Source organism: Antechinus flavipes, chromosome 1 (genome assembly GCF_016432865.1).
Source record: "Antechinus flavipes isolate AdamAnt ecotype Samford, QLD, Australia chromosome 1, AdamAnt_v2, whole genome shotgun sequence".
Classification (NCBI taxonomy): Eukaryota; Metazoa; Chordata; class Mammalia; order Dasyuromorphia; family Dasyuridae; genus Antechinus; species Antechinus flavipes.
In genome coordinates this window covers 502,332,900-502,346,009 of record NC_067398.1, presented here as the reverse complement: position 1 = coordinate 502,346,009, position 13,110 = coordinate 502,332,900, and the positions used below count along the sequence as shown (strand labels likewise).

The window sequence follows — 13,110 nt, the reverse complement described above, 5'->3', positions numbered from 1 at the left end:
ATCAATATTTGAGCTCTGAAATAGACAAATCTGCAGAAAGCAACTATTTTGAATGTTTGATATTTATATAATTAATTGACAATATTTATCAAGCATCTACCATATTCCAGATGCTGACTATGCTAGGCACTAAGAATTCCAATAATACCAAATATATGCTTTATGCCTTTGGGGATAATATACAAGATCGATCAATCTTTTCATAGCTCTAACCTCAGGTGTATTTTCCCCTTTTTGGTCAGTGTGTTGAGGAGATACCATTAGTAGCTAATGGCTATTTGTTTGGTACTTGCAGCCCAAAGCAGCATGGCTGGTGATGACTCATCATTTTCAGTTTCCTTTTTGGTTTTCTACATTGCTGCATTCCACGTTTCCCCAAGCCCTTTTGTAGTCACAGATGCTTCCTAATAGTGGTAGAATGAATAAAAAAAAATGAAATATTTTAAGTGTGCCTTAGCTTACAAAATCACATATTTTCTTACTTCATTTTGACTGAACTTAAAAGAAATCAGAAGAATCTCTTGCTAATAATTCATTGGTGAATAAATAAATCATAGAATGTCAGATCCAGGTTATTATAAACACATTAAAATTTTTGTCTTTTTAGAAAATAAGGCTAGATACACAAAATGTGATGGCCTATAAGAATATTACTATAGAAAATTCTTGACATCAGTAAATTTAATACTTGATAAGAGTAGCTCTTTGAGATTGGTATTAATTTTTCTCCACATTTCATAGTTTAACAACTGCCTTTTGATTATTTTTAGAGAACTGAGCATCCAGAACCATAAGAGATATCTGTGTTAAAAAGCTCTGCAAAGTTTCCCTCCTCTCTCGCCTTGCAACTTACTAAAATGGAAGATTGATTAAAGAAGGTAAAAACCCATTTCTTTTATCTCTTTTTAACAGGATGAACTATTGACATCTTTTAGCTTATCCTTTGGGGTGCATTTTTTTTCTGCTTTCTATAGTATAGAAATAAGAATGTCTCCAATTTGCTATGTCAGTACACTGGTAACTCTGTGGGTTTTGTTGACTAAGCTGTTGAAAAGTTTGCCACAACTTAGTTACCTTTTCAAAACTGGTATGTATGTGTTTACACTCATTTTGTTGTCATCTTTGTTGTTTGTAAGAAGGACATTCCAAGGAAAGAGTGAATGAAATGCTGTGATACTGTCGCTCAAAGTCAAATCATTCCAGAGCTTAAAAAGACGAGATTATCATTGTGGTGACAGATAAAATAAGAATGGAATTTTTATTTGCCTAGAGGAATACAAAGATGTATAGATCAGAGGAAAAGAACAGAAACACGCTACAACACCGAGGAAGAGGATGCTCGATCTTGAACCTAGGATAGTAATGATTTTGGTCACCGATGTCAATAGTCAAAGCTTCTGGGATCATCCCGACTCCTACACAAAGAGCAATTAAGTTGGGACATAGCAGGTGTAAAAAAAATCACTTAGTGGGTTAATGCTGAGAGCACCCAACAGGTAAGTCAGAACAATTGGTAGGACACAGGTAATAGAAGCGAGCACCTTGGATCAAGGAAAGGGTTTGGACATAGCTTTAATTCAGCGAAGTAAATAGATAGCTTAACTGAAAAATCCAGTAGGAAACTGCTAGGCTAACAACCATGGGGACATCTTAAGCGGGGATGTAATCATAAAAATGTTTCAGCATAACTGAAAAGAGGAAGGCACACACTTTATAGAGAAAGTTTACTTGGTTAAAGAACGCTCAAGGAGCTCGGAATCCCATGTTGTCCATGGGATCTTAATAAAGTAGAGCCAGAAATAGCATCAAAGGATAAGCCCAAGTCAAAATATCAGTAGGTCAGCCTGAGACAGTGTTATCCTTTTCTCTGTTTGAAGCACAGTGACAAGGGCATTAGCTGAGTGGCCCCAAAATTGGGGAACTTTGTACGTCAGGTTCAGAAATAAGAAATATTTCAACAAATAAATCAGTTCTGGAGTGGATCAACATTGGTTAATATTGTTAAAGACTACTTTTGCTTTTATCTGAGGTGGTGTAGTATAGTGAAATGAATATTGTCCATAAAACCAAGAAGACCTGGTTTCAAGTCCCCCATTTGAACATACTGGCTGTATGACCAAAGCCATTTATCCACAGTGACCTAGGCAATACTCCAAAACTAAGTTGTAGAGATACTGCTGATCACCTTGATAGGGGAAGTTTACATACTGGGAGTTCTCTATACCAAATAAATCACAAATCATTTTTATGTATCCTTGTTTTTTTATAGATCCCATCATTTTTTTCTTCTGAATAAAATGTCTTCAAAGAAGAAAATGTATCAGCATTTATAGAAATGAAACAACTGTACAAAAAGGCATTACCAGCCCCATTATAATGGCAATATTGGAAGTAATTGTGCCTTGCCTAGCTAGAATTCACCATATTGTGTGGGGAAAAAAATCCACTAGCTATTCTTGTACATTGTAAAGTTGAGATGTGATTCAATTTTTAGTATCATCAAGCTTATGGGTCTTTATAGCATGGTTTTATTGTACATGTAACTCACATTTCCAAGAATTTGTATCTACCTGCATCTACATGCAACTGTTCTTTATAGAGGACAGATCTATTCCCACTGAATAGAGGAAGTATTAAAATGGTAACCAGAGAAATGCAAAGGAACTTTCAAGTAATTGCCTGTTTTAGTTATATTTCATTCAGTTTGGAGTGTAAATGTCAGGAAAAGCCACTAACAGATGACAGAGTTTTGATTTCTTTTTGTATTAATAAACCTCAGTGAAACACTACAATTGTGTTAACCTAGAAGAACTAAAGTTCAAAAAAGGGAGAAAATGCACTGGCAAAAGTAGTTAAGAAGCTTGAAAAGATTCCTCTTATAAATCCCAGAAAGCTGCAAATTAAGGAAGGCAAAGTCAATGAGTGGGTAGAAGAGGGGGAAAATGAATGCCAAAAAAAGTGGACCAGAGTCGGGGAGAACACAGTAAAAGATATGTGTGGGAAGAGGGAAATGAAGGGAGAAGAGGCAAGCTAAGGGAAGAGAAGAAAGCATTATTCCATGCAAAGCAACTATATATAAAGAGTATACAATGGATGAGGGGAAAAACAAGATCATGTCCCCTTCTCCCCCCCATGCTTCTGAAAAATGCACAAAGATTAAATTATGACTGGCTATTTCCCTTACTTAGGTAGGAATTAGAACTAAGACCTAATGGGAAGATTTTCTATGATAAAGGTTGATATAATTAAGTTTCTAAAAACCTCAATTAACCAGAAAATCAAATTCAGCAATACATGCTGATCTCTGATCATTCTCATTAATCTGGATTTCACTGTGGTATATCCAGTGAAGAGATAAGACAAGCATCATCGAGGGCACTTCTTAAGTGCCCTCTGAATTCTTCTACATTCACTTACGTCTTAAAAATAAAGTTTTAAAATCATGTAAAAATGATATTACTAATAAAAACAGCAAAAAACTTGAAATGTCTCTATATCCAAGATATTAAATGTCACATAATGAAAACCCTTACAAGAGACTCCTGTTTAATAGTCAGTAGAAAGAGAAATCAGAAGCCAAAAGACTAAGATTCATTTTTAGAAGAAATAATTATGATAATTATAGAGCCTTAAGTTTTACAAAGCACTTTATATGGGCTATTTCCTTTAATGCTCACAACAACCCTATGAGGTAAGTGCTATTATTATCCTCATTTAAAAGATGGAGAAACAAAGGCTCAGGGGGTCAGCCAAATAGTCAATAATGTGTCTAAGGTAGGATTAGAACTCAAATCTGTATAACTTCAAGTCTATTGCTCTAAGAACTATATCCCCTTGTTGTCTTCAGCTATATTAAGATGATATAGAGATAAGAAGAATTACAATTATATAAAAAGAAAATATTTGAGAACTAGATTCTGAAGCATATTTAAGTAACAAAAGACTATGCTTAAATATGAAGTATTTACCTAATAATGTAATATGAAAATTTTCTCACAGGACATGGAACAATTTTTTTTTTCAAATTGAGAGACCATCACCTAAGAAATGTGTCTTAGTTATTGGAAGACAGCTCATTTTCAATAATAGAGGCCTCAAATCATAGAATCATAGAATTGTAGAATTGTAAGGGAGCTTTTAAAGGTCATTTATCCCAACCTTTTTACTTTACAGATGAGAAAACTGAGACCCAGAGAGCTTATGTGACTTGCCTACAGTCATGAACGTGGTAACTGGCAGAGAAGATTGTAGTCCATGTCCCTCAACTATGAAACCAATTCTCTTTCCATCTGTCATTGAGAAAGGTTCCATAAAACCATATGCTTATGTGTGTACATATATCTATATGTACACACTTATACACACATACATGCATGCAGATATTTAGATAAAACTAAATGATTTATTGGGCAGCTAGATAGCACCATCATTATCTTCCTTAGTTCGAATCTGACTTCAAGACATTTATTAATTGTGTGACTTTGGGCAAGTCACTTCACCCGGTTTGCCTCAATTTCCTCGTCTGTAAAATGAACTGGAAAAGGAGATGGCAAACCAATGTAGAATCTCTGCCAAAAAAATCCCAAATGGGATTTATTAACTGAATAACTTAGAACCTATCTAGAGGAAAACTATGCATGAATCTTAATGGATGGAATAATCCCATCTTTTGAAAGATTGGAATGATTGTGTAGAGATGGAATTATATATATATATATGTACATATATATATTTAATAAGGATTGCACTGTACAAAATATTTTTCACTATTCATTTGAGTGCATCTGGGAAAAATTGTCATTTCTTTCCAGAGAAATTGTGTGTCTTACTTTATAAAAGAGCCATTAGCTAGCAAATCACACCTACTGAATTCATTCTATTGCAAATATATCTTCCTAAGTGTATGTTTTGCAGCCCCAGAAGAGCTTAAGTATTTATTCACAATTCTGACAATGAGGCCTGCTGATTTTCTAGTTTCTTGCAAGGAAATGTATTCATGGATCTATATTGCATCATTTCTAACTGCATCTTTCCTCAATGTGTGTTTTCCCTAGGTCAGCTGTAAATTGATTTGATTTCCCTTGCTATTTTTTGCCTATTTCTTGGTTTACCTTGGCACTTAAACCAATATAGAAGATTAGAATTTTGTGATTTTTCCCCTTTAATATTTCAGCTATCTACACATGTGTTATTTCTTATTCATTTGGATTTGAAAACTTTTGGTGAAAGCTTCTTAAAGCTACGTTAGCATAACTAATAACAATAATCATGAAATATTTGCAGGAAAATTTCCATTCATGATTTTTCAACTGGGTTATAGAAAATTAAGCTTTTCTTTTTCTTATTTGGGAGATACAATATAAAATCACATCATTGCCTCATGTTGCTCCTTCTGATGCAAGCAGAGGGAGGGAAGCTCTGACTACATTCTCCAAGGAGAAGTCCATATCAATTCTCATCCGTGCTCTTAAAACCAGAGGTTAAATGACCCATTTAGAGCATGTCTCTAGATTTCTCCACCAAAGAGGATCTTAATTAACTTTTTGTTGGGTCATGAAGCCCTTTGTCAGTCTGATGAAATTTATGGATCACTTCTCAGAATAATATTTGAAGGTACATAAAATAAAAGCATAACTATTTTAGGTTGTATGTAATGCTTTAAGATTTACAAAAGAAAAATCACTTTACATAAATTATCTCATTTTATCCTCACAATAACCCTATGATGTGGATCTTATCATCCTCATTTCACAGATAAAGAACTGAGACTGAAAGATATTAAGTGATTTGCCCAGAGTCACACAACTAGTAAGTAATCTGAAGTGGAATTTGAACTCAAATCATCCTGACTGCAAATCTAGAAGTCCACTCACCAGAGCAGCTAGTTACTTCTATGTTTGGGATTACAAAAAAAACCAAAGGTTAATGAAAATAAAGATGACATGTTTTCCCAGCCAACTTCCCAGGTCCCTTGAAATCTATACCCACATCATTTGGGGGGTCCATGAACCCCAGCTATAGTACCACACAAATATGCAAAGACTAGTAGTCACTTGCAAAGGATTTAAAGTCTCATAAATATTCTGATGTGACATATCTATTAATATCTACTAAATACCACAAACCAAGGTGTTGGGTGAAGAAAAGAAAAACATCAATTTGCTATCAGGATGCCTTTCACTAAGAGGCAACAGGAAAAACATCAAGGAAGAGGTAGCATCTGAAGATTTGAAAATAAAAGAGTAATGATTCAGACAAAAGTTTCCATAAGAGCTTGACCTTTCAGTTTCACAGGTAAATGGTACCGTTCAGCAAGGTACGTGTGGGGCTGATAAGATGAGTGATCACAGATTCTTTGTAACCACATCAAAAGGCATCTTGTTCTGGCTCCTAGAGTCCCTGAAGCATATCATTACTTCCAGACAGGAAAGATGGCTTTCCTCCAGGGTAGCTTCAGGCATGTGGTCCCTGTGGGCCACAGGTGGAACATCGTCAGCCATTTGGTAGCTCTGGAGTTGCTTCTACCTTTTTGCATGACTTAGATCTGCTGGGGTCTGGTAGCTCCACTTCACTGATGAATGGTACCTTGCTCCAGAATGGCTAAGCCTGTATGACTCTCAAAGGCCTCTCGAATAGGAAATCAATCAAATGTTTATTGATCACTACATAACTTCATTCATGGACATTGGATTTAAAAGAGCACTTAGTCACAGGAATGATGGAGGGGATTGTTGCAAGCCCCTAATTCCCAATTTCTAACTAATAATATTGTCCCCATATCTCAGTTCTATAATCATATTTCACCATTCATGATATCAGACTTTTAAACAATTTTTAAAATTCCCCGTCAAGTCCTGTTCTATGTCCTGTACTCCCCAACACTATTGGAAAAAAACCTGTCCCCTTTGTTTCGGGTCTTAGCTTTGCTGAAGAAGCAGAGATATTTATTGGTAAAACCCGTCCTTTATCAATAAGTTAGTCATACTCAAGAATTTGTGTCTCAATTTACTTTAAGTGTTACATTATATGGCAGGGGTGGGGAACTTTTTTTTCTGCCAAGGGCCATTTGGACATTTATATCATTCGTGAGCCATACAAAATTATCAACTTAATGGAATGCAAGAAGCAGAAGTTGTTATACCTAGCTTTCAGCTTATCATAGCCTGTGGTTTCCTTAGCAAATGATATGGTCCATCACCCAAACATTCCCTACTCCTGCTATATGATCTATATGAGAACATCTTTAAGCCATGATCTTGAGGCAAAGTGATCTGCTTGATGCTAGAACGAGAATCTGGGGATATGTGTGTGCTAAGAAAAATCTTCATTTATCTCAGGGACAGTCATTTTAGAAGAATGTTCATAAATTAGCCTAGGAAGAGTTTTTTTCCTATCAAGCCCCAAGTATCTGGACTTGATTCCTCATGGGGCTGGTAATAATCATATAGCATGGAAGTCTGAGAAGATATGCAAATGACATCCAACTTCCTGATACACAATTCAGAAGTGAATATCAAGTTTTGTCAAAATGGGGATATAGAAATTAATGAACATTCTTCCATCTATTCAGATTTCAAAGGGTTAGAAACTGTTCCTCTCTTCTTGTACTATGAAAAAATTTCTTCCTTGCATGGTCAGTGATGCTGATTATCTTTCCAAAAATAATGACATAAAGAATGCCTCCTCTAGGCTTGGTAACAGTGAAATCAAATTTTGAAAGAATAAAGCTCACACTTATAAAGTATGATTATAAAGGATTTTTCTTCATAATAACCATGTGCAATCAGCAATACAAGCATTATTAGATATATTTTATGGATGGATAAGGAAAGTGAAATTCACAGAAATTAAGTGATAAACCCATGTTCACACAGCTTGTAAATATCTAAAGCAAGATAAAAATCCAGGTCCAATAAAACTTCATCTACTGCTGTTTCTAATATACTCTACTGCTCTTCATGGATGTATAAATATGGTTGAAATTCTTCTGAAACCTTGACACTATCCAAACCACACTGGACTTAAATGAGCCCTTTACTAAGAGAAAAAGTTATATGTGTCTCAAATCAATGAGAGGCAGCTAGGTAGAGGGTAGAGCACTGAACCTGGAATAAGGAAGACTTCTCTTCCTGACTTCAAATCTCTTTAAATCAGACACTTACTTGCTGTGTGAATTTAGGCAAGTCACTTAACCCTGTCTGCCTTAGTTTCCTCATCTGTAAAACGAAGTAGAGAAGGAAATGGCATTTACTGTAGTGTCTCTGCCAAGAAAACCCAATTAGCTTCACAAAGAATCAGACACAACATATTTTGAACTGAGGGAGATTTAAGGAAAGCAGTAAATTTTCATATACATCCATGGATCCTGGTATACCCAGTATTCTGAAAAACCACATCGATACAAGATGTCCCCAAATACATATGTATGCCAGACCTCTCCTTAAGTAATATTAAATAAGCAAAAAGAACTTTGGTGGGGAAAAAATCATATATTCAATTTGTACATGTGACTAATTTGAATTTATGTAAACTATGTGAATTATGTAAATAATGTTTGCTTCATATTATGCAAGCTTTAACATGACAGTCATGGGGGGTCAGAGCCAAGATGGCAGAGAAGGCACATGCGACTTTCTAAGTTCCTCTCATGCCCTCATGACCAACATTAAATTCAGCCTCAAAAATAGCGCTTGACTGGTAAAACCCACAAAGTTTAGAAGCACAACAATTCACCAGCCAAAGATTGTAATGGGCTGAAGCTCAAGTTGATGCACTGAGGTCCCAAGCACTTGAGGCTAAATAGTAATTGGACCATACTCTATTAATATATATACTTGGAGAAAAAATGGCCCCCGCCTACTCTTTGTGCAAGTCCTGATGTGTTGTATAGGAAATGACGTTTTTGGTGGGTGGAGGCAAAGGGGCAGGAAGAGAGGGAGGAAGAGACTGCTGGCTGGCTTCCTGTTGCAGCTGCCCATATTGCTATCGCAATCCCCCTTAACCTCAAAAAGAATAAAGATTGAAGATTTTCCCTTAACCTGAATTCTGACTCCGGCTGATTTTAAAATACATGGTCATCACAGAAGATAATTTGGAAGATCGCCAGGAAAGGTTTGTGCTGAGGAGCGAGGAACAGACCAGCGCAGGTAGGGAGAGACTAGCGTCCTGAGCAGACCAGGGCCAGGGGTGATCTCTGTAGCTAGAGAAGTTATAGCGACGACTCTGCTATAGGCTAACTGCTCTGCCTTGATTTCAAAGCAGTAAAGTGGCAGAGAAATTAAAGCCAAAGACAGAAGGTACTCTCTAAAAAAACGCCAGAACCTAACGAGATCTGGCTGTAACCACTCAAAACCAGAAGTGACTCAGGCAGACCTGTAACACAGCCCTGCAGCCACATCCTGCAGTTCGGGGCTTTTGTGGGGGCAGGTACAAATCTGCACTGCAGCAGAGCACAGTCTGGGGCAGCCTCTAATCTGCACACAGGGGGGCTCGGCCTGGGGCAATAGAACTTCCCCAGCACAACTGTGCTTTCCAGGGCAGAGACACTTCCTGTCCCTACAGGGCTCTTCACTGCTCAGCCACTAATACCCACAGCCCCAGGGCAGGCTTTGGCTTAGGGTAGTAAAACTTTCACTGTTCAGCGTCTAGCCCCAGGGCAGTCATTATCTCTCACAGCGGGGGTTCTTTGTAGGGCACTTTCCCAGCTCAGCCCTGCAGGACTGAGTTACTTCCAGGTAGGGAATTCTTTCCCAGAGCACTCCAGTACCTTGTTGCTTTTTGTAGCTGGCTGGCAGGACAGCTACCTGTCCATACACCTATCCTTGTTCTGTAGAGGAAGCTGGTAACCTCCTGGCCCTGAAGGCAGACCCTACAGGCTTTAACAAAATGAGTAAAAAAATCAAAAGGACAATCGATAACTTCTATACAGAAAGAGAGCAGCTTTTCAGCCCCGAAGAGACTAATAGCTCCAGACAATTGTTAGTCCTCAACACAAAAGGCTCTCCTAGAAAAGACTATTAAAAACCTTAAAAGAGAACTAGAAGAAAAATGGGGAAAGGAAAGAGAAGCTATGCAAGAGAGCAACAACTTCCTGCAATGTGAATTGGAAAAGGTAAAAAACTCCCAAGAGGTGCAGGGAAACAGAATTTATGAATTGGAAAAAGAAAATAACTCACTAAAAAAAAAAAAATAGTGAAATGGAAAAAAATTCCATAGAGCAAAACAACTCATTTAAAAACTCAATTGGACATATAGAAAAAGAAGTAAAAAAAGCTAATGAAGAAAATAACTCACTAAAAATCAGAACTGAACAGATAGAAATGACTGATTCATTGAGACATCAAGAATCAGTCAAGCAAAGCCAAAAAAAAAGAGAGGTTAGAAGAAAATGTCAAATATTTACTTGGAAAAACAACAGACCTGGAAAATAGATCTAGGAGAAATAACCTGAGGATCATTGGACTATCCAAAAATTATGATGAAAAAAAGAGCCTAGATACTATTTTACAGGAAATCATCAAAGAGAACTGCCCAGAAGTAATAGAACCAGAAGATAAAAGAGGCGTTGAAAGAATTCATTGAACACCTTCTGAAAAAGACCCTAAAATAAAAACTCCAAGGAATATTGTGACCAAATTTCAGAACTATAAGACTAAAGAAAAAATATTACAAGCAGCCAGGAAAAAACAATTCAAATACTGAGGTACCACAATAAGGGTCACTCAAGATCTGGCTGCCTCAACATTAAAGGATTGAAGGACCTGGGATCTGATATTCCAAAAGGCAAAAGAACTTGGAATGCAGCCAAGAATAAATTACCCAGCTGAGCTGAGCATTTTTTCCATGGAAAAAGATGGACATTTAATGAAACAGAGGGATTCCACTTGTTTCTAAGGAAAAAACCAGATTTAAACAAAAAAAATTGATCTCTAACCATAGTATTCAAGAGAAGTAGAAAAAGGTAAAAGGAACTCTTGAAAACTGTATTTCTGTTGTGGATATGCATAAAAACCACATGTATAATTTTATTTTACTGATATAACATAAAGGAAGTAGAAATGGAAAGGGGATAGTGTCAGAAAAAGGGAAAAGGGGAGATAAAAAGAGGGAAACTACATCCCACAATGAGACAAAGGAAACCTATCATATCTGAGGGAACTTAGAGAGGTGGAGGAACATTGTGTGAATATTACTCTCATCAGAGTTGGCTCAAAGACAAAATAATTGACATTTATTTTACAGAGAATCTTCTCTCTCCTCATTAAAAAGTAGGAGAAGAAAAGGGAAAAGGAAAGAGAGTAACAAGGGAAGGATACAAGAAAGGGGAAGGGATGCAAAGGGAGGAGGAAGGGATTCTAAAGAGGGAGAGCTGCGTGACACAAGTGGGACCCATAAGTTTAATACAAGGGAAGGAGGTAAGGGGGGGCAAGAAAAAGAAAAGCACAATTCAGAAATATTAGGATGGAAGGAAATACAGAATTAGTAATTTTAACCATAAATGTGAATGGGATGAACTCTCCCATAAAGCAGAGGCAGATAGCAGACTGGATCAAAAGTTAGAACCCTACAATATGTTGTTTATAGGAAACACATTTAAAACAGGGAGATACATACAGAGTAAAGGTAAAAGATTGGAGCAGAATCTATTATGCTTCAGGTGAAGTCAAAAAAGCAGGGGTAGCCATCCTTATCTAGATCAAGCAAAAACAAAAATGGATCTAATTAAAAGAGATAAGGAAGGAAACTATATCTTACTAAAGGGTACTATAGACAATGAAGCAATATCAATATTAAACATATATGCACCAAGTGGTATAGCATCTAACTTCCTAAAGGAGAAGTTAAGAGAGTTGCAAGAAGAAATAGATAGCAAAACTATAATAGTGGAAGACCTCAGTCTTGCACTGTCAGAATATAAATCAAACCACAAAACAAATATGGAAGAAATTAAAGAGGTAAATAGAATATTAGAAAAAATAGGTATGATAGATCTTTGGAGAAAACTGAATAGTGACAGAAAGGAGTATACTTTCTTCTCAGCAGTTCATGGAACCTACCCAAAAATTGACCATATATTAGGACATAAAGACCTCAAAATTAAATGCAGGAAGGCATTTAGTAAATAGTAAATGCTTTCTTTTCAGATCACAATGCAATAAAAATTACATTCAACAAAAAGTTAGGAGTAAATAGAGCAAAAAATAATTGGAAACTAAATAATCTCATCTTAAAGAATGATTGGGTGAAACAGCAAATTATAGACACAATAATTTCATTCAAGATAATGACAACGATGAGACATCATACCAAAATTTGTGGGATGCAGCCAAAGCGGTAATAAGGGGAAATTTTATATCCTTAGAGGCATGGATGACTACCTCCAAAAATATAGGCTTCCCAGATTAACAGAGGAGAAAGTAAATTGCTTAAATAGTCCCATTTCAGAAAAAGAAATAGAACAAGCTATAATCAACTCCTTTAAAAAAAAAATCCCCAGGACCAGATGGATTTACGTGTGAATTCTACCAAACATTTAAAGAACAATTAGCCCCAATGCTATATAAACTATTTGAAAAAAATAGGGAATGAAGGAGTCCTACCAAGTTCCTTTTATGACACAGAACCAGGTAGGTTGAAAACAGAGAAAGAAAATTATAGACCAATCTCCCTAATGAATATTGATGCTAAAATCTTAAATAAGATAATAGCAAAAAGATTACAGAAAATCATCCCCAGGATAATACACCATGATCAAGTAGGATTTATGCCAGGAATGCAGGGCTGGTTCAATATTAGGAAAACTATTAGTATAATTGGCCATATTAATAATCAAATTAACAAAAACCATATGATCATCTCAAGAGATACAGAAAAAGCATTTGATAAAATCCAACATCCATTCCTATTAAAAATACTTGAGAGTATAGGAATAAATGAACTTTTCCTTAAAATAATCAGTAGCATCTATTTAAAACCATCAGTAAGCATCATATGTAATGGGGACAAACTGCAACCATTCCCAATAAGATCAAGAGTCAAACAAGGTTGCCCACTATCACCGTTACTATTCAATATTGTATTAGAAATGCTAGCTTTGGCAATAAGAGTTGA

The 13,110-nt window shown here is 36.2% G+C and overlaps 1 protein-coding gene across 4 annotated transcripts in view; it reads left to right on the top strand.

Annotated features, from left to right (window-relative positions):
- The window catches only part of DLGAP1 (DLG associated protein 1), a 1,118,212-nt gene that overhangs the window by 411,611 nt on the left and 693,491 nt on the right, over nucleotides 1–13,110 (top strand). For all 4 annotated transcript variants that reach the window (XM_051970400.1, XM_051970401.1, XM_051970402.1 and 1 more), the window contains exon 3: nucleotides 771–878. The gene's annotated coding sequence lies outside the window, so the exon portion shown is untranslated. The remainder of the gene's footprint in view (nucleotides 1–770; nucleotides 879–13,110) is intronic.